The sequence below is a fragment of the Girardinichthys multiradiatus genome, chromosome 12 (assembly GCF_021462225.1).
Source record: "Girardinichthys multiradiatus isolate DD_20200921_A chromosome 12, DD_fGirMul_XY1, whole genome shotgun sequence".
Lineage (NCBI taxonomy): Eukaryota > Metazoa > Chordata > Actinopteri > Cyprinodontiformes > Goodeidae > Girardinichthys > Girardinichthys multiradiatus.
In genome coordinates this window covers 27,751,239-27,777,633 of record NC_061805.1, presented here as the reverse complement: position 1 = coordinate 27,777,633, position 26,395 = coordinate 27,751,239, and the positions used below count along the sequence as shown (strand labels likewise).

Genomic DNA, 26,395 nt, shown 5'->3' with positions numbered 1-26,395 from the left:
GGACGTGACTCGAACCCGTCACAGCTGCGTCAAGGACTGCAGCCTCCGTACATGGATTGTGCGCTTTCCCTCTGTGACACCGCAGCACCCTCATTATCTTTATCTGATCTAAACAAAACTAAAACTGATGTAGTATCTGCCCCCCTTCCCTTCACAATCCATTGCCAGAGAGCTGTAGAAAAGAAAAATTAGACAAAATTGTCAGATTCAGATTACAGACCACAGTCACTACATAAATTTGACTATTTTGTCACTCTAGATGTGGTTCCATGATGCTACCCTGAACTGTTATCCACCAGAATTTAATTGTCCTGAATGCCCATTCCCGCCTGGTCTGTTTGTTGCTTATGTTTCAACTGCTAGTCCTGTTTATGTAAATTACATCCGCTAATGCTGAAAGAATTGCTTCTCATCAGCCTACTGTTGGCAGGAGTGCTGCTAGGTGTGTGTGTGATAAAGGAAACGTCTCATTTCACAACAAAGCATTACAACTTTAACAATGATTCTCTTACAGTGTCGTCTCCCTAAATCTCATGTTAACTTACTCCAACCTCCAAAAGTGTAATGAGTTTTAAATGTATTTCATAGATCATTGATTTTCCTGTGTTTTTGGCAGAGGAGAGATCAACTCAAACTTCAATCTGGATTACAATTTGGTGTTTCACAACCATAATTTGAGATTTTTTTGTATCACAATATTACACTGTAGCAAAATTAAAACCTCTTCAAACTCAGGGAAACACGCTGTCAAACATTTTAATATTAACAGTTTAAAACTGCAGGATTCAATCCCTCAATCTTGTGAATGGAGAAACCAATATAATATTGAAATATTGAAAATATTGAAAATACTTTTCTAATCTGAAATGCTTAACACTTTCCCTTTACAGAGCTCTACCCCAAAGGGTACTGGTTAAATCCAAAGGTACTCCCCACCAGTTAGAACAGGTATCTTGGACAAATTTCTAACAAGAAATAAACTATAAACTACTCTTACCCTGAAAGAGGCAGTAGAAAAGCAGGGGTAAGAGATGTTCTCAGAAAACTCCCTTATTTCTAGGAAAAGTGGAGACATGCCTTGTCATTAGAAAGAGTAGGTACATGGCCAGTGTATTCACATATAAATGTGCTGATACTGATGCTGATCCTCTCAAATAGTTTCTTGCTCTTTCAGGATACACTTTTGAATTATCCTAATTCAGTCAGTATGTAATAAATGTCAAATGTTTTATTGGTACTCAGATTACAGAATGGGAATTCTTTATGCAACATGCATAAAACAGTTTTTTAACTAAATTATTGTTCATGCAAATATTATTTAATGATGATCGCTCCCTTTTCAGTATGCTGACTCCCAGTCACCTAAATCTAACTGCTGTGGTTATGAATATGAATATATTATTTAATATTAATAGTTTAATATTTTATTAAACAATATTTTGGTCTGTTAAGGGTTGTCCTGTGAATACCAACCCAATAAGGCGGTGGTATTAGAATAAAATTGACAGGGATGAGTCAAGCTCTGGGATTATTGAACAGCAAAACTCTGTACATACAGAATCAATTCACACAATTTCTTAAAATACAAGAATTTATTAACAAAAATAAGTCGACTCAAAGTCAAACATATTTCAATAAACAAACTCTTTAAATATGGTAAAACAATCCAACTAAACTACCAAGCAAAATGAAAGAATAAGGAAGACTAATGGGCTATGTACAATATAAACAAGTGAATCAAAGATGATTGAAAACCATGACCAAACGAGTGATGCAACACTATCATGCAATGTTTATGTTTGAGAACAGGATTATCTTGAAGAATCTGGAAATGAAATTAAGTTAGTCTTGGAACTAACTGAGGTAATAATTGGTACACCTTTAAACAACCATGCACAATGCAAGATCAGATAAAACATTATTTTAATAAAAATAACATTTTAAAGAATGATTTGCTGAATAAAACCAACCTTCTGGATGACCAATTCTCAAAGGTGTTTAAATAGCTGCCTTTATTTATTAAAATAATATTTAAGGAAATATTATTTTGAATAAGAACCAAACCTTTTGGATAAATGGGTCTTAATTGTGTTTAATTAGCTGCTTTTATTTATTAAAATAATATTTAAGGAAATATTATTTTGAATAAGAACCAAATTCTTGAACCGTCACCTTAACGTGGTGGAGGGGTTTGAGTGCTCAAATGATCCTAGAGGCTATGTTGTCTGGGGCCTAAATGCCCCTGGTAGGGTCTCCCATGGCAAACAGGTTCTAGGTGATGGGTCAGACAAAGAATGGTTCAAGAACCCCTCATGAAGAACACAATATCGAGGCACGTGACGTCGCCCGGTACGGCGGTGCCGGGGTCCCACCCTGGAGCCAGGCCTGGGGTCGGGACTCGTCGGAGAGTGCCTGGTGGCCAGGTTGCTCCTCGCGGGACCCGGCCGGGCCAAGCCCAAACGAGAGACGCGAGGCCATCCCCCAGTGGGCCCACCACCTGCAGGGGGAACCGTGAGGGACCGGTGCAAAGAGGATTGGGTGGCGGACGAAGGTGGGGACCTCAACGGCCCGATCCCCGGATGCTTAGGCTGGCTCTAGGGACGTGGAATGTCACCTCGCTGGGGGGGAAGGAGCCTGAGCTTGTGCGGGAGGTCGAGAGATATCGATTAGAAATAGTCGGGCTCGCCTCCACGCACAGCGTGGGCTCTGGAACCCATCTCCTTGAGAGGGGTTGGACTCTCTTCTACTCTGGAGTGGCCCACGGGGAGAGGCAGCGGGCTGGTGTGGGTTTGCTTGTTGCCCCCCAGCTCAGCCGTCTCGTGTTGGGGTTTACCCCAGTGGATGAGAGGGTTGTATCCCTGCGCCTTCGGGTTGGGGAGAGGTCTCTGACTATCATTTCAGCCTACGGGCCGAGTGGTAGTGCAGAGTACCCTGCCTTCTTGGCGTCCCTGTCAGGGGTGCTGGATAGTGCCCCTCCCGGGGACTCCATTATTCTGCTGGGGGACTTCAACGCCCACGTGGGGAACGACAATGACACCTGGAGAGGCGTGATCAGGAGGAATGGCCTCCCCGATCTGAATCCGAGTGGTGTTTTGTTACTGGACTTCTGTGCTAGTCACGGATTGTCCATAACGAACACCATGTTCAAACATAAGGGTGTCCATCAGTGCACTTGGCACCAGGACACCCTAGACAGGAGGTCGATGATCGACTTTGTTGTCGTATCATCAGATCTTCGGCCGCATGTTTTGGACACTCTGGTGAAGAGAGGGGCTGAGCTGTCCACTGATCATCACCTGGTGGTGAGTTGGATCCGCTGGAGGAGGAGAAAGCCGGACAGACTCGGCAGGCCCAAGCGCATAGTGAGGGTCTGCTGGGAACGCCTGGCGGAGCCCTCGACCAGGGATGTATTCAACTCCCACTTCCGGGAGAGCTTCGACCAGATCCCGGGGGATGTTGGAGACATAGAGTCCAAGTGGACCATGTTCTCTGCATCTATTGTCGATGCTGCTGCCCATAGCTGCGGCCGTAAGGTCTGCGGTGCCTGTCGTGGCGGCAATCCCAGAACCCGGTGGTGGACACCGGCAGTAAGGGATGCTGTTAAGCTGAAGAAGGAGTCCTATCGGCTGTGGTTGGCTTGTGGGACTCCTGAGGCGGCTGACGGGTACCGTGAGGCCAAGCGTGCTGCGGCCCGGGCTGTGGCAGAGGCAAAAACTCGGGCCTGGGAAGAGTTCGGTGAGGCCATGGAGAAGGACTACCGGTTGGCCTCGAAGCGATTCTGGCAAACCGTCCGGCGCCTCAGGAGGGGGAAGCAGTGCTTTGCCAACACTGTTTATAGTGGGGGCGGGAGACTGCTGACCTCGACTGAGGACATTATCGGGCGGTGGAAGGAGTACTTCGAGGATCTCCTCAATCCTGCCATTACGCATCCCGTGGTGGAAACAGAGGCTGGGGACTCGGGGTTGGACTCTTTCATCACCCAGGCTGTAGTCACCGAGGTGGTTAAAAAGCTCCGCGGTGGCAAGGCTTCGGGGTTGGATGAGATCCGCCCTGAGTACCTCAAGTGTCTGGATGTTGTAGGGCTGTCATGGTTGACACGCCTCTTTAACATTGCGTGGCGGTCGGGGACAGTGCCTCTGGACTGGCAGACTGGGGTGGTGGTCCCCCTTTATAAGAAGGGGGACCGGAGGGTGTGTTCCAACTACAGGGGGATCACACTCCTCAGCCTCCCTGGTAAGGCCTACGCCAGGGTATTGGAGAGGAGAGTCCGACCGATAGTCGAACCTCGGCTTCAGGAGGAACAGTGTGGTTTTCGTCCCAGCCGTGGAACACTGGACCAGCTCTATACCCTCTACAGGGTGCTCGAGGGTTCATGGGAGTTTGCCCAACCGGTTCACATGTGTTTTGTGGACCTGGAGAAGGCATTCATCTGTGTCCCTCGTGATGCCCTGTGGGGGGTGCTCCAGGAGTATGGAATCGGGGGCCCTTTATTAGGGGCCATCCGGTCCCTGTACGAGCGGAGCAGGAGTTTGGTCCGCATTGCCAGCACTAAGTCGGACCTGTTCCCAGTGCATGTTGGACTCCGGCAGGGCTGCCCTTTGTCGCCGGTCCTGTTCATAACTTTTATGGACAGGATTTCTAGACGCAGCCAAGGGCCGGAGGGGGTCTGGTTTGGGGACCAGTGGATTTCGTCTCTTCTTTTTGCGGATGACGTGGTCCTGCTGGCCCCCTCTAGCCAAGACCTACAGCATGCGCTGTGGCGGTTCGCAGCAGAGTGTGAAGCGGCTGGGATGAGGATCAGCTCCTCCAAGTCCGAGGCCATGGTACTCGACCGGAAAAGGGTGGCTTGTCCTCTTCAGGTTGGAGGGGAGTTCCTGCCTCAAGTGGAGGAGTTTAAGTATCTCGGGGTCTTGTTCACGAGTGAGGGAAGAATGGAGCGGGAGATCGACAGACGGATCGGTGCAGCTGCCACAGTAATGGGGGCGCTGTGCCGGTCCATCGTGGTGAAGAGAGAGCTGAGCCGAAAAGCAAAGCTCTCAATTTACTGGTCGGTCTACGTTCCTACCCTCACCTATGGCCATGAACTTTGGGTCATGACCGAAAGAACGAGATCACAGATACAAGCGGCTGAAATGAGCTTCTTCCGTAGGGTGGCCGGGCACTCCCTTAGAGATAGGGTGAGGAGCTCGGCCATCCGGGAGGAGCTCGGAGTAGAGCCGCTGCTCCTCCACATTGAGAGGAGCCAGTTGAGGTGGCTCGGGCATCTATACCGGATGCCTCCTGGACGCCTTCCTCGGGAGGTGTTCCAGGCACGTCCCACCGGGAGGAGGCCCAGGGGACGGCCCAGGACACGCTGGAGGGACTATGTCTCTCGGCTGGCCTGGGAACGCCTTGGGCTCCCCCTGGAGGAGCTGGAGGAGGTGTCTGGAGAGAGGGACGTCTGGGCGTCTCTGCTGAGTCTGCTGCCCCCCCGACCCGGTCCTGGATAAGCGGAAGACGATGGACGGACGGACGGATTTGCTGAATAAAACCAACCTTCTGGATGACCAATTCTCAAAGGTGTTTAAATAGCTGCCTTTATTTATTAAAATAATATTTAAGGAAATATTATTTTGAATAAGAACCAAATTTTTTTGATAAATGGGTCTTAATGGTGTTTAATTAGTTTTCACGTTAACTAAAATAGTATTTAGGGAAATATTATTTCCAAGATTGGAAACTAACAACCTTTCTGGGTAAGTGATCTTCAGCTGACTGAAGGATGTTGAAGCTAACAAAAAAAGGTTATAGCATGTCATCAGAATCAAACACATACCTTTAAAATACCACTAATAAAAGGGTTGAAATGCATAAGCGTGGACAGCACATTATGGGCGATCTTCTGTCTTTAAAAACCACCCTTTAAATAAAGTTTGTCTTAACTTTAAAAACACAACACAGAACACATCCTTTTCTGAGTGCTAGTTTGCTAGCACTTACTGTAGCTGAGTTTCTCAACACAAACAAAAACAAATGTCATTAAACAAACATTATTTTGATTATTTAACTCTAAACTAATCTTCTCTGCCCAAACACTACCTCTTACATGAACCGTGCTAAAGACAAGTTGTCCTGGGTGTTGAGGAAAACATCCACATGTCCGTAAACGAAGGGTTAGCTTGCAGCTAACCTCTGTAGCTGTGGGGAGGGGCTTTTAGCTGGCCCGGCCGAACCGTACGACAAAGGCACGTTGGGATCCTTGAATGCCTGCGATGCTTCGGGGGAGCTCTCGCTACCTGGACGTGCACTCAGGCAGACGTTAGATGCGGTCCCGGCCTCCTTTTCCAGGACCCTGGGGAAATCCGCTTCGATTAGGGCTGCTTCTGAAGGCCTCAGAAGAAGTCACGCTTGTCTCATTACACCCTTTATATGAATGAATGCCGGATACGCGAACAGCAAATCATTACTTAACTTTGTTGCATATGATCGTGTGATCGTATGACACTCTTGGATCCAGTCATATGTCTCCTTGCCAGCAAGGAGACATATGCCTTTATTGCTTCTCCTCTCCGGTTCCCATCTGGAATCCACATGGAAGAGATCTGTTTGTTGGAAGGTGTGGTTTTTATTGCAACAGTGATGTCACGGGAAGTCCGCTGTTACCACTCTTGTTCCTGTCCCTGGCTGAGCTGGGAGTAGGTTAATGCGATTTATTTTGAAAGTTCCAGAAACGTTCTTACTGGCTTTTAATGTTGTAACCCATGGCTGGGGTCCCAACATAAGCACAAAGTCTTTATCCATTTGTCTATTTTCTCCATAAAGTGTGTTATTGTTAACAATGTGATATCCCCATTAGTAATACTACCTACAGGAATGGCATTTGTTTGTGTTGTGAGCTGGTTGTTCTGCATATTTAGTATCAACATGCATATAACCTTCGGCCATGTTTGCCCTTTACTCCTTCTTCAGCGTTGGGCAGTTGAATGTGTTTTGTTCTGTTGCAATGTTTCTCTTCCTCCTGCTCTTGATTTTGTCTGTTACTGTGCTTACCAAAGCATGTTTTTGGGTCTTGTTTATACAGTTTGTGTTTATGCAATAAAGAGAAAAAAAGACGTTTTTATGCAATAAATTGTTTTAAAGTTGTATTTAGTGCAATCTCTTCTTCATTATGTAGCTCACGCACTTGGGAATTCAGGACATATGTCATGTTGTGGGAAATGTTTACAGACTTTGGATTTCAGCTTAGTTTAGTGTATTTCCTTTTGCAGCATGAAGAAGAGATTTAAGGATGCATCCAAGTGTCACAAAGAACACAAACAAGCAGTCTTAAAGCAGATGTTCAGCATAGCAATTCACATAAAACACTGACAGGAACACTCAGGAGAAATGATTAACAGAAAACGTGTTACTTTTGCTGTCTAAATGCTTCATTCACATATTGTTGCCATTGGAAATTACTTATATAAGGTATTGTTTTAAATCTAAGTGTAATTATAAATTCAGATATGCAAGGTGTACAAGGATGTATGATAAAGAATTAACTTACATTATAGCCTATACAGTTGTACAATGCAACAAGATTAGGTTTGCAGTTCAGTAGAAAGAAGTACTAATGAACAATGCATATTAAAAGATAAGCTATACAGACTAAAAGGAGCTTATAGACAACCGTACAAAAATGCTGCAATGATTAAGGTTGGCAATGATGAGCAGAAATAAACAAAATACAATTTTATAGTTGTGTATTTAGTCATAAATTAGTCAGCTGGGTTTCTATGCAGTGTTATTTTTTTTAAATTAGAAATTTATGTTTTGGCTGCACGGTGGCGCAGTTGGTAGCGCTGTTGCCATGCAGCAAGAAGGTCCAGGGTTCGATTCCCGTCCAGGGGTCTTTCTGCATGGAGTTTGCTTGTTCTCCCCGTGCATGCGTGGGTTCTCACCGGGTACTCCGGCTTCCTCCCACAGTCCAAAGATATGCCTGTTAGGTTAATTGGTAACTCTAAATTGCCCTTAGGTGTATGAATGAGTGTGTGCATGGTTGTATGTGTGTTGCCCTGTGATGGACTAGCGACCTGTCCAGGGTATACCCCGCCTCTCACCCATAGACTGCTGGAGATAGGCACCAGCTCCCCCGCGACCCACTATGGAATAAGTGGTAGAAAATGACTGACTGACAGAAATTTATATTAATAATTTTTCCAGTCTGATTAATAATAGGAAAATGAAAATGGAGCTTGGGAAAATGTTTTGGTTTCCAATAATTTTTTATTCTGAAATAAAATCAGAATTTATAAAAAAGCTATATTTTCTGTATTGATATAGTTTGTCCAGATGCCAGAAAACAGGAAACTAAAACCCATATAACACTGCTTAATTGGAAGCCAATTTCTACACTGTTGTTTTCATGATCAGTTAAAGAAGAACAATAAAATCATTCAACTAGGGTAAAATCCACAATGTCATAAAACTGATAAAAATCTTGAATACTGAGTTTTGAACTGTGTGGAATTTTTAAATGGAAATTATTTTGAAATCATTCATGAAGCATCAAAGCAAAAATATTAGACTTTGTTTATTGTGAATTGACTGTGTTGAAAATGGTTTTAAATACAATTTCTTTGTTTAAGTCTCAATTTAGTAATCTGCTGTGAATTTTAGTAAATTTTTTGTCAACTAAATTTATAGTAAATCGGGTCAGCTACAACATTGCTGCAGAGGAATGCATTTTACGGCTCCTTAATATTTACATATATTCATTATACTGAAATATTTGTCTTTCATTGGAATGAAATAAATGTTAGATTTAAAATTTCATCTAGAGATTTAATTTTAATCAAAACCACTTTATTTGGATTTGCCTGTTGATTATGCATTTTTTACGATGTAAAACCCTTGTGTTAAGTTGCAACTAAACTAAATCTGATTGGATTTCGTCTCCGTTCAGAATTCTTCCCACATTTTTCTGTTGTTGTTGAAGAAACGGTTGGAGTGATTCTGCTTTAGGACTTTTTGTTTTATCCCACTGTAGTCTCCAATAACAGTTAGTCTTAAAACTAAATGTTTCATCAACAAAATTAATATTTAATTTCTCTGTGCTAGCTGTTTTTTTTAATTTGTTTATGTATGCTTTAGGCTGTTTATCATCTGTCTTCTGCTATTTTGAAGGATTTAATTGCTGTTTAGGATTTAACACTATCTGATTTTTTTTTTTATTATCAAAATTAAAATCACTTATACATTTTCAAGTTTGAGGTGCTTTTCTACATCTAAACAGTGGCATTTCTTGTTTTCATATGTTAAAGTGGATACCAGTGTCTGTGCATTCATCTGGAACCACATTTCTGATATGTATATTCTTGTGTTCTGACACACAGCCAAATTTAGCCCCGATGTCATGCTCAGGCTTCTGTTTACTATTTGTTCTCAATTAACTTTGTTTAACCTTCTGCAGGTTTTTGCTTGATTTTTAAAGGCAAGCTCACCAGCTCAGGACAAACAGCATCAAAATTACTTCTTTAAGTTCATTCTGTAATGCATTGGAAGAAAAAGTTAATCATTGAGATAATTCCAGAGGTTGAGACCAGAATGTTTCTGTTCAGTGTTGCAAATTGTTATTATCCTTCCTTCATCCTCACTGCTCCTCTCTCATCTGTCTTCTGTCCTGCCCTGTATATCTCTGTCTTCAGCCTCTTTTTAAATCTCATTTCCCTTTTTATTTGAATACATTCTTTCATTCTCTATCACTGTGCTGTTTTCCTTCTCGCAGCTGCTTGACTCTCAGTAAAATTCTATTTGTGAGGTGTCAGAGGTCCATGAAAGCTGGGCGTGAGCTGAAAGAGAGAGTCATAACAAGCAACACACATCAGAAAAGACTGATTTAACATTTTATCGCAACAGTGCAGCGGCTGTTGAGAAAATTGGTAGAGGACTCCAGAGGTGGCTTTGCTACACAGGAGAGGAGACGTTTGTCTGCAGTTTACATCATTATGAGTGAATGTTTTTGCAAACAATTTAAATCTCTTTAACCGGTTCTGAGAGATGTTTGCTGGCCCTCTTTGCAAAGATGCAAAGGACTCAACTCCTGATGATATTTAGAAGTTAAGGTTAATATTGTTCTTTTTACTTCGGGCATTGCATCATTGAGAAAAAGTAAAATGTAGAGTTGAATATATGCTCAGCAGTCTTTGGTGCGTGCTTGAAATTAACCATTTCAGCTGTCTGCCTGTTTGTGTCTCTCTGCATCGGGATGTAGTGTTTTATATGGTCGTCAGCATCTGAAGAGAACTGTAGTGACAGCAGATAATTCTTGTAGAGGAGTCCACTTAAGAGGAAGCACAGATGAATCAATCCTGGACACAGCCCACAGACTAAGGGAGGGTTGCCACTGAGGGAGACTAAATATAGTCATCCAAAAGACACCATACAATACTTATATTGTATGGTGTCGGGAAGTCTTTGACTTTCCAACATTTTCAGTTCATCAGAGCAATGCAAAAATGTATGATCTGTATTGACATAAAAAGATAATTGATTTTATTTCTTTTGAAATAAAAGTGAAATAGTGTTTAAGTAAAAAGTCATTTAACACTGATTTATTTGTCTCTCACACATGGTTTGAAGATCCATCCAACCATTTTCTATACCCGCTTCTTCCATACTGGGTTGCGGGGGAGCTGGTGCCTATCTCCAGCGGTCCACAGGTGAGAGGTGGGGTACACCATTGCAGGGCAACACAGAGACTCACGGGACAAACAACCATGCACACAACCATTCACACCTAAGGGTAATTTAGAGAGACCCATGGGGACTGTGGGAGGAAGCCAGAGTACCTGGAGAGAGCCCATGCATGCACGGGGAGAACATGCAAATTCTCCACTTGGGAGTTAAACCCAGGATCTTCTTGCTGCAAGGCAACAGTGCTATCAACTGCGCCACCGTGAAACCCCACATTGTAAAGATACGTCTAATAAATGATGAAGGCTCTTCTTCAGCTACAATAAATACATTTAATAGAAAACATACCAATTAAGTCAGTTTTTCCTTTCAATATTAAGTTAGACAACGCTGTTATTTTTTTAAGTGAAGAAAAAAAATTCAGTAGCTCTTTAAAAGTTAGTGAGCTCTTATCTGTCTTGTCTGTAGAGAAGTAAATGAGAAAATGTTTATGAGACTTTCTTAAGGGAGATATTCGTTTTTATTTGCGCATATACTTATGTCCCATAACTTGAAGGATTTTTATATATCCAGTGATGCAAAATAGAAATCACAGTTTTCTTTTAGTATTTTGTTGTTAAAACAGTTTCATTTTTAATTTACCCATAAAGTGGAAAGTAGTTATTTGTTATTTAGATTTCTTTAAATCTAAATGGTCCTAAACAGATATGGGGGAATCTGTAACCATTACTTACACAAGAGCTGCAAACAGAAATTATTTTTCAGAAATACCAGTACATTTGTTGCGGCGACTTAAAGTCTTTTAAATGAAGTTTCTGTTTTCTATAAGAAAACTCAGGAATCTGCACACTGGATCTTTTTTCTTTGACATTTAATGTCTTGGAAAAGTAAAACCCAAAGGTGTTTTCTAAATGAATAAGACTTTGTATGCAGAGAAATGGTTTATGGTAGCATTATAGTTTTCCAGAATGTTTTATTTTTTCTGTTGGGGTCTAATCTTGGTGAACTTCATAAAGGCTAGATTAACACCAATGAATAGAAACCGTTCTCCTACTGTGCTGAATCGCTTACAGCAGCAGTTGTGTAAAGTTTAGGAGCTTGTGGCTCAGACTCCAGCTCATCATTCAGTGGGCAGTAAAGCAGCAATCTTAAAATAGGTAGTGACATATTCAGGTCAGAGTTGTTTGCGGCAAATAAAGTATCGAGTGCTTTCCAGGTGTTTGTCAATTGGATGGGGTGACTATGAGTTTTTACAAATTAATGTGAATGAAGGTAGAGACAAAAGGAAAAAAAAGTCTGCCTTGCCCAAGATGGGTGGTTTTGAGTCTATCAATCAGTGACAGACTAGTTATTATAAATTTTTGTCTCAAAATGGTTGTTAAGATGTTTTTGTCTCTAGCCATCCATTTGAGATCTGTCCTGAGCTGCACATCATCTGGCAAGTTCAGACCTGTCAAAGTGTCATTCATTTATGCTCAACGGGGAACGTGAGGAGGACGTTTCAGGGAAGACAGCAAATGCTGCTTTGGACAGGTTCTCTTTTACATAAGTCAGGCCATTAATTGTCGTATGTATGGATGTGGCTCAGTTCTTTTTCTAAAGCTTTACTTTATTCATGTATTTTTTTCATCCACCTCCTTTATTGGTGTATTTCAATGGCAGCTTGTCCATCAGCTGCAACAGCTGAAGTAAGCCGCTTTGATTTTTAAGATGGCAGTCAAACTGACAGCGCAGTGTTCTTCATGGTCCCCTTGGAGTTTGTGTAACAAAGGCTTCAACTTGACTTTGATGTATTATGTCAGTGATACAGAAAGATACCCTTATGGTGTTGATGCAGTGAAATTGCATATTATATGTACAATTCAAAGTTGATTTCAACCTGTACAGGCTAAATGATTGCATGTAGTCCTTTATATATTAAATAGCAACATATTTTCCTCTTGACATGGCTGTTGCTAATTAGAGTTAAAATCTATGTATAATCAGGGTAAATTACCAGGAAATACAGGAACCACTTGTTTCTGTAAGCCTGTTAGAGATCCAGACTTACCACTTGCATTGTTGAAAGTACTCATACATGTCAAGTGCTGTGGGGCTTATTTAAAAGGGAGCAAAACTATATCTGGTCTACCTCATACCTTGATGCCTCCAGTTTCTTAAGACATGAAATCAGGACTCCGAATGCAGTGTGACTAACAGAAATCTGCTCATAATGTCTCATGAATGGGAGCTTGAAAGCACATTTCTAAAGTAAATGTAATTTAAAGAAAACTGAAAATGCTAATTATTAGGGACTTCTCTAGTTTTACATTATAAGGCATTCATACTTTTAGAGACAAGTGTTATAGAAATTAATCTGACTGTAAAATTATACAGCTTTACTCTTTCTTCTATATACAATTTTCTTTCAGAAAAGTTGAAAATGATTTGCCTTTGCAAAAAATGGCAGATTATTTGACTACTTGAATTGTTTGATTAGTTGCAAAAAGAAATTGCTTAATAAAGCTGGTTGTGAATTTTTTTTTTACATCTGTTTGAAGATTTGTTGGTTGTAAATTTATGTAAAATTTTCACTTAAATTGTAGATTTTTGGATTTCCGAGTTTAGTGTGAAATTACAAAAATAAGCTTAGGTTCCAAGTAGCCAAGCAATATGTATTTTGTATTGCCTACAATAACTGATATTTAGCTATATATGGTTTTTTTTCTTTGATCTGGTCCAGACAGTTTTTGGGCAGACAAACAGATTTATGTACCAGATTTTCAAAGTAAAAACGGTGTTGCTTATAAGTGTGGACTAGATATCCAGAGATTATTAGAAATGACAACATGCTCACAACATGCTCACAATTTGTGTGATAGAAACTACAACAATGTTTTATGTTTTTTTTTTCTTCTTCACACCTGTCTGGCTTTGTCCCAACTCTGCTTCTATTAAACTTAAATTAGAGCTGAAGAAGTTAATAACTAAGAAAAAGAAGTAAACAATGTCAAATAAAACATGAGCCATAACCTTCTTGGGTGAATCTGTAGCTTAATACTGCTTCAGCTGTATTTTGGAAGTTCTTTTTATTGTTGATATGAGCATTACTGCCTCCTGCTAGTGTGGCACGTGTTTCCATTGACATGTGTTTCCATTGACATGTGTTTCCATTGACATGTGTTTCCATTGACATGTGTTTCCATTGACTACCACTCTAAAGACTGTGTTTGTTTTTTTTTCGGTAATGGTAAAAAATTGTCTTAAATTAGTTTTAAAAACATCTACAGATGAGTGTAGAGGGTCTCTAGTCTCTCAAAATGTAAATAAGTCATAAGAGGATGGACTGAAACAATTCTTACTTATAAGCCCTGTAAATGACAATTGACAGGGCTTACTTCTTGGAACTGGTCCAGTGCATGTTTTACCATATTTTTACAGTAAAACAGCAGTGTAGAAGGTGATTGTGAGGCCTTAGTTTGCGATGCTTGACTTTCCTATCTGGCTGCTTACAAAAACAAGTATAAGACTTTTGCACACATGCTCACTGTTTCATATAACTCTTGAACTCCTGTTTTCGTGTGCCTAACATTGAATTTGAAAGTGCTGCAAGGACCCAAAGTATGCCTAAAATACCTGTAATAGGAAATTAAATGTTAATCTGTTATACTGGCTGGTGATCTTAGAACTGCAAAGATATACCTTTTACAGAATTACTTTTCTGTAAAAGGTATTCTATTCTATTATTCCAAATATGATTTATTCGGTTTATACTCGCTTGTCTCTTTCCTTTGCTCTGCCTCAGGGATAATTTAACTGACTGGGATTTCACTGGGATTTCATTACAGAAGCCAAATTGTATATGCAAACATTTTCATAAAAATCTTTGCCCACTGTGGCTGTATTCTAAATGACAAAAGAAATGCAAACTTCTAAAATCCTTTTGTCTTTGTCCTAAGAACTGTTATATGTAGTTTAGGATAAGTAATGTTGCTTGTATTTCTGACTCCAGAGGTTTAGGGTACAGCTATCCTGTTTTGGTACCCTTACTGTCAGTGGCGCATGCACTTATAACTCACAGTTTGAGGGCCTTTTTTCCACTTAAATTCAAATACTTCCACTTCAGAGAATGTGAAGTGTGTGCTGCTTGATCACTGAAATTCAAATGATGCATTCGTTTTTTAGGATATCTATGGTAGAATATGAAACAGCTTTTAATTGTTTTGGTATTTGTTTATGTGACTCTGAGACAGAGTAAGGCTTTATCAGTGCATTTTATTCTAAAAAAACAATAAATGTCAATTAGTCAGTCAGTCAGTCAGTCAGTCATTTTCTACCGCTTCTTCCATAGTGGGTCGCGGGGGAGCTGGTGCCTATCTCCAGCAGTCTATGGGTGAGAGGCAGGGTACACCCTGGACAGGTCGCCAGTCCATCGCAGAACAATAAATGTATTTTTTTAAATATACCTGGTTAGCCCCTGAGAAAACAGTGCAGAGACAAATAAAAAACGGAAAAGCTAGGCTTGAACAAAGCAGTCATGGAAAGATCTGAATAAGCAAATCCCTAAAAAAAAGAGATACGATGGCAAGCGACATCTACTGTACAAGCACAGATATACAAAGAAAGGAATCCTTGCTTCAGTGTAGGTGCCTGCATTTCACTGCAGATAAAATGAAACTTGGAGCATAGATGAGCTATTGATGGATAACACCCTGAATCACAGAGGGTATATTTAATGTTGGAGTGACAGAAACAAATGTCTTTGAAAGGTAAACCCATTGATGGAGGCAATGGCTGTCATCACACAATTTGAGAGCTGTTCAAAATAAGAAAGAAGTAACATGGAAGAGTTGACATGGCAGGTTTTTAGGAAAGAACATGGATAGAGACTAGCAGTTTGGCTCATCTTGAGCAGTTATTTAAACCATTGTCCTGTATTGTCCTTCATGCTTTATTATAAAGGTTTCCCCTCAGGTTCTTCTTACTAACCACACAGAGATTCACTTTAGTGACAAGATAAATCACTTTTTTCTTAAGCAATGTGATGTATCTGCCTCTCACTTTACACACACGTACATGCAAGTTCTGCATTGACACTGCATTGGATCAACTGTCTCTGCATTCACACATGACTTCAATGTAGCTTAGAGTCCAATTATGTTAAGCTTTAAATCATTTATAAAAAGGTTTTTATATAACCATTGTGTAAACTTTTAAAGAATGTCTTTGAGCTTGTAAAATGTAGAAGAAAATGCCCCCACAATAAAATGGCCTCATAAGTATTTCAACACAAAAGCCGCTTCTGATTCCAACTTTGACACCGTTTAAACAAGGTGATAAATGCTGTGTAGTAAGTTCTGGCAGATCTGTAGAAATGTCAGCACAAGCATATTTTGCAGTCAAACAAGCTTATTTTTCCCTAAATATAAAGAAATAATTATCTAACCTCTATTAAGGCCTGTTTAAAAAGGTGCATTACATAAAATACATGCAGAGAGAAATATTTAAAGAAAGAAAGATTTCAAAACAAAGTACAATTTTAAATGTCAAATTGTAGAGCAGGGTCTACTGCTAGGTCAGACACAAAATCTTCTAGAAAGAACTTTAGATGTTTTTTAAAGCATCCAGTGAAGTGTAATGCTCTTATTCCCAGATGAAGAGCATAGATATACTGCATGTGGTTTGAGTACTGTATTTTTAAAAGAGCATTACAATAAAAAGAGTGATGGGTGGCACTTATTTTGTTTCTGCATTAATACTATCTATGTTTCCAACCCGAATATTTTCCAACCAAGTATCGATTTGAACTGATCTGAAACTTAATAGATTTGTGTTTTTGGGCAGAAAATGGTGTCTTCTTGAGTGCTTTGAACCTACTGACAAAGCTGATATGTACTTTTTAAAACATTTAACTGCCCTCTTAACACTCCGCTTCATATCTTTATCTGCATGGAAGAATTAAGTAAAATTTTTTTTTCCCACATCTAGAACTTTTAATGACATTTTTCCAAAAACAAACATGCTCCGAATATTCGAAGAAAAACGCTACATTTTCTGCACTTTGCTCAAACTCTTGCAGACTTGCAGCTGCCTTTAATTAGGATCACATTTCAACCCTGACAGTTGAATAAGTGAGCTGTCTATTCTCAAGGCAAAAATAGCAGGCTAATAAGTAGTCAGCGTGAACACAGAATCTGTTTAAATGCATCGACATTTACATTAACCATCCATTTTGTGCTCTGAAGTTATATTGATTTCCTCCCTCGATGTTCGATGCTGTTTCAATCAGCGTTATTCACTTACTCAATAAACATCAAATTACCATTGACACAACCTAAAATCGAATATACTTTTGTTTAAGAGGATTCTGTTGTAGACTGTCAGCAAAACAGAATAATCTTGTTTTTTCTTTGCATTTTAACACTAGGACTGGCTTATTTATGTTATTTATATGCATATTCATTGTTACATTGCAGTTGTGCATTTGGTATGTGAAAGACCAACAATCAATTTAAAATCTGCTTTTTGGGTGTTTGAAAAGTGTTACTTTTTTACTTGAAATCCTTAAAGTGAACCATAGCACAACAAATGATGCTGATGCTCCTTTTACTGAAGTAATGCAACAACAATGCATCTTTAATTGAGACCTTTTCATGACCTTCTATACTGTTAGGGGAATGGCAATCTGTCTGCCCAGTGCTGTCTGTGGAGATGGTGTTGTAACAATCGCAGTGGCAGCAGCTTAATCATAGACATCCACAGAGAGAAAAGAGAGCACCGCAGCATGGGTAGAAACCTATCCGCAAAAAGCAAAAAGGAGAGAAAGGGGAGAACTCTTTTATCTGGCCATTACTTGCTTCTCTGTTCAGAGCAGCAAAATGAAACAAAGACATTATGACTGAGACTGTTCATGTGTGCAGTGGCAGACTAGGAGCAACAATATTATTTATGCCTACATTTCCTTTAACTTTCCACTTGTAGAAAAACTTGAATGTCTTAAGCAAGTTTCAGAAATCTGAATGTCCTGAATTTCCTGATGAAAATATTTATAATTCAAAAGTCAAAAACTGAGATGAAATAATCTGCATGGTAAAATATTTTTCACATGGGTCATTCATGACTACAGTGCAGAAAATAATATTTCTGAAATATGGGCATTTTCTATCAGGTCCACACAGGTCTTGTTAAGCACATTTTCAAAAAATAAAAAGAGTAACAGACAAAATTCTATATTTTTCAGTCTATAATCAAGAAGTGTGTCATCTTTCTTTGCCATAATTTCATATATAAATCCACTTTCAGTACACTATAATGCAAACCTTCAAAATGACATCCAGGAAAGAACTAGGAGCTGAGGCTATAAAACCATATTGCCTGTGATATATTATGCTCACAGAAGAAATGTAATTTTTCATCTGTTGCCCTGTATAGGTAAGAATTAAATGCATTAACAAGAAATACGAGGTAGATTTTATTGGTCTTTGTTATTGCATGCCTATTGCATAAACCCTACCTAGGAGCCAAGGAAAGCAAACAGTGACTGTGCTAGGGCTGGCAATTTGGATACTGAAGGCTGAGACTTCATTATAACTCAGTCAAAAGGAGACTCTGAAGAAAACCTCCAGCATAAAAAAAAACTATCAAAAGTATTAAAAGCCAAGTCACAGGGAGTTCATTGCTGCATAAACAAGTCGTTTAAAAGAAATGTGAGTCAATTCAGTAAATCTCTCTCTTCAGACTGATATGATATTGCCTCAACAGCTGAGGATCTCCCATCTCTGTAGGCCAGTCCCACATTACACAGTTGGGGAATCTTAATTTAAAATAGAGGAATTCAGAGATTAAAATTACAGCAGGCCTCTTTCATTTTTTCCCACATTTCTCATTTATTTTGAGAACTCACAGCCCAAAACCTCTCCCTTGATTTAGCACTCTTTTGGATCAGTTCTCAGCAATTCTAGATATGTCAAACCTGGTATTCTTTTTAATCTAATCCAGTAAGACCTGGGGCTATTGTGAGTGGTTCTCTATCCTGAGTGGAGTCAGTCCTGGCTTGCATACTTGTATGTTTTGCTTGTATGCATTGTTTTTTATGCTCGCAGGCAGGTTAAAGAACGTCTCCTTTTTAGAGTGAAATGGTTTAAGTAAATCCAGCTATAATGGGAAAAAAGCAATGTCCCTGTGACAAGGGGTATTTTATGTTCTTTAAGAATTGGATGTGTTGCTCTATTTCTCAATTACTATGACTTTCTCTTTTACCAGGAGTAGGCAACAAATTCTTTGTGTTGCTAATGGGTTCTGGTTTTGTTTAGATGGTGGAAACAATTTGTAGTTTTTAATGTCTTTCAGGGGTTTACTGCCAGCTATGAATCATGCTTTATGAAATACAAGGAGACGGATAGACGCAAAAAAAGGTCAATGCCATAGGAGCCAGGATCCACAAAAAAGAACTGCACAGCTCCTTTTAAGTTTTATGAAGAGCTCAATTTACATGTACATAAGGCTTAAAGAAAGGGTTCAGTTTTTCATGCCACACATATTAAGAAAACACCTGATATTTTAATAGAATTGAAATTACTGACCAATATGCAAAGAATATTCCTTAGACAAAACACTGTACCATGCCTTGCAAAAGTAATAATACACTTTAAGCTTTCACATTGTCTCACGTAACAACCTAAAACTTAAATTCATTTTATTGGGTCAACATGAACTGCATGCTTCAGGCCAACACAAACTAGTGAATAATTACAAAGTTGAAGTAAATTCATTTACAATTTAAGCTTTTGTTTACTGAAGTTTCTGCTTTTTTTCTGCTAGCAAAATAACTCAAGTTTAGTCAGTGTGGATGAAGACCATTTGTGAACATCAACTGTGAAGACTTGCTGCACATTGTCCATTATATCTAAACAGTTTAAGTGTAGGTCTGGCTGTATGGTTAGGGTCGTTGTCCTGATGCAATGTGACCCTCCACCTCAGTCTCAAGTCTTCTGCAGCCTTTAAAGTTTTTAAGTTTTATCACAGAATTACCCTGCATTTAGCTTAATTCATAAAATCTAAGCAGTCGCTGAGGAAAAGGATTGCCACAGCATAATGATGCAATAATGTTGCTGGCAATATGTTAATATTTCTGTACTAAGACATTTTCTGAAAGGTAAAATTTTTGCCCTATCTGAACATAACACTTCCTTGCAGGTTTGCAGCATGCCAAATGAGACATTTAAAAGTGTTCTTTTAACAATGGCTCTCATTTTGACTCTCATTCATAAAGGCCAGAGTTGTAGAGAACTCAACTAATTGTTGTCCTTCAAAAGGTTCTCCCAACCAATTGTCTATATAGTGCTCTGTGAGATGTTCAAATTAGCAAAATTGTTTTATAGCGTAAAACTTCTCCACAACATTTGTTTCACAAATTGTCACTAACAATTAAGCTCTGAGGCTTACTCAGAAAAGCTGTATAATAATGTGATTAAATTGCATACAGGTGGAGTATTCAATTCAATTAAATTCAAAAATACTTTTTTAATCCCAAAGGGAAGTTAAATGTTGTTGTAGCTCATATTATGAAGGTTTCTTCAAAGAGCCGTTGTAGATGCTGATGGCTGTGAGCAGGAAGGATCTCTTGTAGCGCTCCGTCTTACAGCAGATCTGAAGAAGCCTCTGACTGAAGACACTCTGTTGTTGCAGGACAGTCTCATGAAGAGGATGCTCAGGGTTTTCCATAATGTTCTTCAATTTATGAAGAATCCGTCTTTCCACAATGATCTCCAGAGGTTCCAGAGGAGTCCCCAGAACAGAGCCCGCCTTCTTTATCAGCTTGTTGATCTTTTTCAAGGCCCTGGTTCTGATGCTGCTTCCCCAGCAGATGATGGCAGAAGAGATTACACTTTCCACAACAGACTTATAGAAGATATGCAGCATCTTGCTGCAAACACCAAAGGACCTAAGCTTCCTCAAGAAGTACAGTCTGCTCTGTCCCTTCTTGTAGACGGCTTCACAGTTGCATCTCCACTCTAGTCTGTTGTCCAGGTGAACACCGAGGTATTTATACTCCTCCACCACCTCCACCTCTTCTCCCATGATGGAAATAGTTTTTGACTTATTCCTGTTTCTCTTAAAATCTACAATCATCTTCTTTGTTTTAGTCACGTTCAAAATGAGATGATTGTTTCCACACCATGCCACAAACCGCTCCACCACCTTCCTGTACTCAGCTTCTTGTCCATCTCTGATCCACCCCACGACTGCAGAATCATCCGAGTATTTCTGCAGATGACAGGAGTCTGTCTTGTACTGGAAGTCTGAGGTGTACAGAGTGAAAAGGAATGGTGAGAGTACAGTCCCCTGTGGTGCACCTGTGCTGCTGACTACCTGGTTAGACTCACAACCCTTCAGTCTCACAAACTGTGGTCTGTTTATCAGGTAGTCTTTGATCCAGGAGATTGTTGAGGCCTCCACCTGAGTCTTCTGGAGTTTCTGACATAGCAAATCAGGTTGGATTGTATTAAATGCACTGGAGAAATCAAAGAACATGATCCTCACATTGCTGCTGGCTTTGTCCAGATGACAGTGGGTTTGTTGAAGCAGGTGTATGATGGCATCTTCAACTCCAACTCCACAGCGATAAGCAAACTGAAGGGGGTCCTGATGGTTTACTGTTTGCTTACTCAGGTGGGCCAACAGGAGTCTCTCTAGGACCTTCATGATGTGGGACGTCAGGGCAACAGGTCTATAGTCATTGAGGACCGATGGGTGAGTTTTCTTTGGTACTGGAACAAGACAGGAGGTCTTCCACAACACCAGAGCCTTCTTCTGGGCCAGGCTAAGGTTGAAGAAGTGCTGCAGAATCCCACAGAGCTGCTCTGCACAGCCCTTCAGGACTCTAGGGCTGACATGATCTGGACCTGCAGCCTTATTCCGATTCAGTCTCTCAAGTTGCATCTTCACTTGACTTCTTGAGACACACAGGTGGAAGGGGAAAGCAAAGGAAGTATCAGCATCTTCTGATATGGTTGAAGGCAAACATGTAGAAGCAGAAGGGTCTAGGGCTGAGGTGGAAGATAAAAAATTTGAGGTGTTACTGGACAGCTTTGGGTCCTGTGGGTCAAAGGAAGGTGGAATGTCTGTTTGGCTGTGAGCAGGAGAGGAGGATGTGAATCTTGTTTCTCAACTGAACCTATTGAAGAATGTGTTCAGTTCATTGGCTCTGTCCAGACCTTCAACGGTCCAATCATCCCTCTGCCTGAAGCCCGTGATCTTCTTCATCCCTGTCCACACATCTCTGATATTGTTTTGCTGGAGCTTGCTCTCCAGCTTCTTCTTGTACACCTCCTTGCTGTCTCTTATCTTGACTTTAAGTTGCTTCTGTAAACTCCTCAATAATTCTCTGTCTCCCTCTCTGAAGGCTCGTTTTTTCTTGTTAAGCAGGTCCTTCAGGTCACTGGTGATCCAAGCAAGGTTTGTTATTGGGGAAGCATCTCACGGTTCTGGTGGTATGTTAATTAGTATGGTTAATTAGTATGTTAATTATTTAGGTTGGTTGCCTAGTTAGGTCACTTATGCAAATGATCACCACACTTTTTAGAGTTATATTTGTAAAAAAAAAAACATCATGTATCAATTCTATACTATTTTGTGTTGGTGAAGATTACCCAGGATAGCTAGGCAGGAAACAACCTTTAATGTTCTGGTCAAACGTTACAAAAAAGAAGAGGAAGACAATGAGTGGTGAAGGAGGTTACCCAACATGAGCTGGGGAGGTGCTGCATAAAGGTTATTGGCCAGAGTCAACAGATGGCTTGAACTCTTTCAGAGGGCATTACCACAAAATACCTCAGCTAGGTGGAAATCTTGAGGACTCCAAAAGCATAACTTGGCTTCCTCAGAAGAGAAGCAACTGACACATTCCTTTGCTCTTGAAACCTTTGCCAGTGGTCTCTAAGTGAGAACAAGCATCTGTTACGTAGCAAATGCCGCCTAACGATGAGACAAAAATACTATTTTTATTTAAACTCTTTCAGGCTTTGTTTACTCTGCCCTCAGATTCACTAACACCAAATGATTAAAAGTAGCGTGTCTAGAATGTATTGCATAGTAAATTCTAGTGCCTTAGCTTTGTTCCCTTGGCAATTATGGCTTGATTAGAATCTTTACTGGTTCAGTTAGCATATTGTAGTTAATCAGTCTTTAAGTGCGCATCACCTGCAACTCTTCCCTCTTTAATTTCCACAAGTAATTCACAGAAGTTGTAAAAGGGCAATAAGGCTTCCCTCTCTGTGTCAGTGTATAAATCTAATGTTCATAAACCCATACCCATTGTGGAATAAATCTAATGCAGTGCAAGGCAACTTAACGACAACAAAGTCTTCCTACTGGTTTGTGGCGCAGGCACGTTAATATAACAGGTATAAATTCCTTATCATAGGCAGACTCCTCTTTGTAATTGCTGTGAACGAGAACGTGTAAGGCAAAGAGATTAATACAGTCTTACGCTGACTGTATGTCACACAGTGTGACATAAGCCTACCAAATTGATGCTGTTAAACATGACAGTAATTGAGGCAGGAGTATAACTCTGCATTAAGATAGTTTACATTTCATTTACTTTGGTGTAAATCAGTAAGTCAGTAAGTAAGGCAACAGAATTTACTCAACCCAGGAACCAGGATACGCAAACATTGTTATATCTTTATAGATGAGTAAACCTTAACCACTTTTCACTTGACTTCACTACAAAATATCCCTCTAAGCAGTTCAAATGTTGACCCGTTTGTGTGAATAAGATCAATCTCAGACAAGACAGCAGCATATTCATGCTGCATTTAATTTACAGCTTCCCCTGCAGTTGCGAGCCTTTTAAAACGGGGGGTAGCTGTTTTAGCTCACTATTTGATCCACTCTGTCATCTCTTCACAACCCTGTGTTCTTATGACTTACCTCCCTCATCATTGTTCTTCTTGTCTATATCCATATGAGCAGACTCATATATATATTGGACCTAAACACCATAGGCAGCAGTCATAAAGTTTAATGTTGGCTCTAACAAGATGTCAAGGTCGCGCTGCTATAATGTTATAGGAAGCCAGTCTCTCTCTCTCAATGAAAAGTAATGAAGTTCTATTGGTCATAGTTGAGGAGTGCCCATTGTTCAGCTCAGAGAGGGAACATTAATGGAATGGATTATTCACGACAGCTTGCTGAAAGGTTTATCACTCAGTCATACTGGAATATATTGTCTGCTCATGTCCCTTGTTGGTGCACCATTTCTGTTTTAGTGCTGTGCAGAGGTGCATCTACTTCACATAAACACAGAGAGTCCAAGCACAAAATGCTTTAGATTATGTGTTATTCCATAGGAGGAGGGGTTCTCAGGATTTCCTGGATGTTTCATAAAACTCAATATGGCATTGGGTTGTATTAGCTAAACTGTGCCTCAGAAAACCTGCATAAATCTCGGAGTGAGGTCAAAAACACACACATTGCTAGGTTGTATTTTTCTTGAAATGTGCCCAGCTAAACCACAAGCTAATTAGGCAATGAAAAGAACACGTGACTGCAGATTTTTTCTTTTTTCTTTTGTGAAATATTTTTAGTTCTCTAACATTTTTGCCCTTAGGGCTGTTCATCTCCATGAAGCACTTAATGGAGGACGTTTTTGACCATCTGTGTGGGAGATTAATGGGTTTTGGTAGTCTTTGGTCAACTCATTCTATTGCACTCATTTTCAGTTTTATTCCTTATACACTGATTATTTTAATCAATACTCTTAATGGATGGTGCAAGAACGAGATTGAAAGGAAGTACAAGACTAAGTGTGAAAACAGCAAAGAGCCTAGGAGCCCTGAAGATGTGTTCCTTGACACAGAAAGCTATGTAGCAAGTCCCACGGGTGTTTTTGAGTGTGTTTGTGTGAGGGCTCCTGACCTCAGAGCTCCGTACTCCTAAGCACATCTACTGTTTGACCTCTTTACTTTGTTTTTGACTCATCTCCTTGCCCATTTGATCCCCCCATCTGTTACTCCAGTCTGCCCCATCAACCTCCTTCATTTACATATCTAATTCTCTGACATTTACCAGGTGTCAAGCAGTACCTCTAATTGCATTTTCTGCAATTAGACAAAACAATTCTTCATATTTAGGCAAATAGCAAGGATCTTGTCACACCTGTTATAACAACTCAAACACAATTTCTGTTAATGATGGTGTGTGAGTCAATTATACCCCTTGCCAATTCAAACCTACATTTTATTTAAACATGATCAAAGCTCACGTGTAAAATAGCTGTGTATTACAAGCTTAGTATTAAACTACAGTATATTCCCATATTCCACTTTGATAAAGGATTTAAAAATATAACCCCTGATTAAACCAGTCAGCTTTGCTATTGGTCTGCTAAAATGACTAAAGCAGCAGAATGATTAATTAGAAACACTTTACAAGTGCCCATATTATGTGCCTCACAACAAACAAACCTACACATACACTTATGTGAACATGCCAGCATGGAAGTTAGTCACTCTCGTTTATCTCTAGCCTAAATTTGGACAGGATGTAAGGGCAATTTTGTCTTTTTAAGATATATCTGAAATCCAGTCAAAGACAAGGGCTAGTTAACAAAAAACCTGACTGTCTAAGCATTCAGGATCTTGTCACACCTGTTATAACAAGGATCTGTTGATTCAGTAGGTTTGTGTCACAATTTCGTGCTTTAGGCCTAGAGAAAGGAATTTATAACTAAAAGTTAAAATGCCTTGTCTATTTTAGTTCGAGTGCTGCTTCTATGTCTTGTTAAATATCAGTAGGGAGTGGGATTTGATACAGTATGCATATGTATTTACACTAATGTAACAGTTGTATTTAAAATAGCATCTAATTTGGAGCTATTGTTTCATGTAATAATACGAGGATACATGTGATTTTTTTGGAAGGAAGATATTAAAATAAAAAGATTTAGGAGGCTAATTTGTTTCAAATTAAACAAACATGAATTTATTACTTTTACCAACTTTATCAAGACTCTTTAAAATTACTTACATTTTGTATTTCTTAAAATTTATTATACATTACAAAAGTATTGTAACATATGGACACATCATATGGATATATATATAAAATGAAATCAAAGAAAATATTATGCTCTGTTCCACAGACTGTTCATTTGTACCCTAAATAAATCAGAGTAACTTATTTATTAGGATGTCTGTTGTGCCTGTTGTAATGTGCAAACAGCAGAGCAAACCTTGGACACTTTCTATTCTTATAGAAAGATCCAGGAAAGTGATGTATGGACCCCTCTGTTCCCAAACATTCAGAATAGGATTATGAGTGATGTAGAACACCTTTTTGAGATTACTGCATCTTTTTGAGCAATAAACCATAAATTAAATGCTCTCATGACATCAAAATATTTTCTTTCCATACGTTGTTAAGCTGGAAACCAGCTACAATCAGATTTTCACCAAAGAAAGCATGCTTGTTGCTTAAAATTGATTCTTATGTGGAGCCAGCTGTGCAATGAATCCTTAAGGACCTCTTTTCAAAGGCGCTAGACTATTTCAGCCTCCATAGACTAAGGTTGTTAGAATTCCCTGAATTTTCCAAACAGGTCAGCAATGTGTTCAGTTGTATAGGCTATTATTTAGCAACATGGCATACATTTTCGAGTGACATCAAAACACATGCATTGATTGGATTTATTTAACAAAGTATATATAGATTGAGAATAATATATTTATTATGAAGTACTAAACTACGATAATCATTA

General features: G+C 39.7%; 1 protein-coding gene across 5 annotated transcripts in view; it reads left to right on the top strand.

Annotated features, from left to right (window-relative positions):
- The window catches only part of grid2 (glutamate receptor, ionotropic, delta 2), a 749,910-nt gene that overhangs the window by 43,764 nt on the left and 679,751 nt on the right, over nucleotides 1–26,395 (top strand). The gene's annotated exons all lie outside the window — the stretch shown is intronic.